The sequence below is a fragment of the Silene latifolia genome, chromosome 1, assembly GCF_048544455.1.
Source record: "Silene latifolia isolate original U9 population chromosome 1, ASM4854445v1, whole genome shotgun sequence".
Lineage (NCBI taxonomy): Eukaryota > Viridiplantae > Streptophyta > Magnoliopsida > Caryophyllales > Caryophyllaceae > Silene > Silene latifolia.
The window spans coordinates 73,975,307-73,977,959 of NC_133526.1; positions in this window are offsets into that span (position 1 = coordinate 73,975,307).

Here is a 2,653-nt window from a genome sequence, read left to right on the forward strand (position 1 = left end):
CTAGCTGGGACTAGGTCCTAGGTGAGTATTTCGGCCTTCATCATAGATAGGCCATTATAGTCTTTGACGAGTATATGTTTGCGGCTTAATAGCCTTTGTGTTGCTGGCTTGGTGGGTTTATATCCAAGCTGGGGCATGACCTTTCTGCCTATTTTGTGAGGAGATGGTCAGCTTAAGTACTAGCCAACCCTTTGGTGGACTCCTTAGGGTACTCATGTTGTTTTATCATGAGTCTTGGGTGCGGTGGTTTTATCCGCATTTCTCTAGGTCTCATGTGAGTCTAGGATTAGGGTTGAGTCGTATCTTGGCCATGTTTTATTCATATTAACCTCTGAGCCAAAATACTAGCTTCCCTACCTCGTGGTATAGACTCGAGTTACAAAGTGACTATTGACTGTACTAATAACTTATGCTTGTCTCTAGATATATTGTCCTTTCTTGTTTGATGATTCTATGAATTATAGAAGGTGAGATGCAAGCCGGCTATGGTTGATAGAGTTTGGATTCCTGGATGTTATGTGATTGACATGATAGTGTAGTATGAGTCGGTCTAGTATTCACAGGCTAGGACTATGTGTTGTTATATTGTTGTTCACATGATAAGCACGATTGTCTAGCATCTATATGCTAAGGCTATGTGTTATTCATATTCATATTCTTATGTTTACATGTTATATTAATTATGACATTTCGTGGGTCGGGAGAACTCGAGTTACTCCCCACTCGACCGTGGCTTTCGTATTTGTATAAAATGCGAATGACAGGTAGGTGATGCATATATGGGGTACATGGACGAGCTAGCGAGCAAAGTAACCTTGGAACCTAGATTGGTTTTATTTTATTGTGACCCTTAAACACTTTTTATGTCACATACATTTTAGGGACATATGTCTCCCTTTCTCATATTTGGGTTGTATAACTTTGTTTCGCGACTTTAGCGATGTTTCATTCATGAGATTTATTTTGGACCTTGCATGTTTGACACCTTCCCATTTGGATATTTTTATAACAGGTTCAGGTTTTTAAAAATTACAGGGTTTTACCCAACTGAACCTATTACAAACAAATCCATGCAGCTTTATTCTAGAATTACGTGTTTACTTTTCCGCGATAAAGGAGGGTGTCACACAATGATACAAGCATCAATTGCAGAAGAGTGACCAACAAAAAGATGTGTCGATCAAGTCACTCGAGTCCCTGATAGCTCAACTCACGGCTAACCAATCTTCAAGGAAGCCGGGTCATTTACCGTCTCAACCTGACAAGAACCAACATGAGACGATTGATTTGATAAACTTGTGAAGCGGTCTTTCTTATGAAGGACCCAAAATATCAACTGGTGAAGACATATTAGACCCGGGAAATACTGTTGCAGTGCGTGATTAGTCGTCAAATGACGAATCCATGCTGAATCCAAGGAAAATACTCGATCGACTCATTTCTGGTAGTCGATCGAGTAGAAATGATGGGAATATTACTCGATCAAGTGAAGCTGTTGGTCGATCGAGTAAGGCTGATTATGAAGAATTCGATCGAGTAAAGGATAGTCCTCGATCGAATGAAATTGCTGAGAAAACTGCTCGATCGAGTGAATTCGTATCTCGATCGAGTGATGGTGAAAAAGAGAACTTCGATCGAGTTGTTGATTGTGATCGATCAAATGATATTGCTGCTGAAAGACCTCGATCGAGAGGAAAAATTAATCGATCGAGTAGAAATGATGAAGATCGTGTTGAGACATTGGCAGAAAGAAACAAAGATATCCTAAAGAGCCTTCATGTCAACGTTCCTTTCGCCGAACTACTTACCCAGGTACCCTCTTACATGAAGTTTATGATAGAAATTTTAACGCGTAAGAGGCATATAAGTGACAATGAAACGGTGGCTTTGACTGAAGTGGGGTCCGCCTTAGTTCAGAATAAGACACCACCCAAATAATCAGACCCGGGTAGCTTTTCGATTTCATGTCATATAGAAGCCCACTTAATTGACAACGCGCTATGTGAATTAGGAGCTAGCGTGAGCGTTTTACCCTTGTCTCTCGCTAAGAGACTGGGTTTGACCAAGTTTAATTGTACCAATATGACTGTTCAGATGGCCGACCGTAGTATATCACGGCCACTAGGTGTCTTAGAGGACATACCTGTGAAAATCGGGAGATTCTTTATTCCTGTTGATTTTGTGGTCTTGGACATGCCCGAAGACTCTTATACCCCTATTATTTTAGGGCGACCATTCTTATTTACTGCTCGTGCAGTAATTGATGTCGGGGGGAAGACCCTTACTTTCCAGGTAGGGGATGAGGAGCTGACATTTTATCGGTCCAAAGCTCGTAGGGCCCCTATGCAAGTTCAACCTTGCAATGCCTTACCCTCTATAGACCCAGACTTAGACTCTCCAGCTGAAAATATTGAGTATTGTGCTGCTATAGTGACATCTCCGCCTCAGACTGAGAACAATATGGAGGACCATTCTGTTGTTTTCCTTGTTGCAGGTACACACAGAGTGGATACTAGAGATGCTATCAGTCATGGTACAATTAAAGTCAATTTAAGTGATGGGAATGCCGCCACTGAAGATCGGAATGCTAAAGGGAAGAAGAAAGTGAAGGCGTATGTGGATGCAAACTATTCATCTTCCATCAGTTCAAATT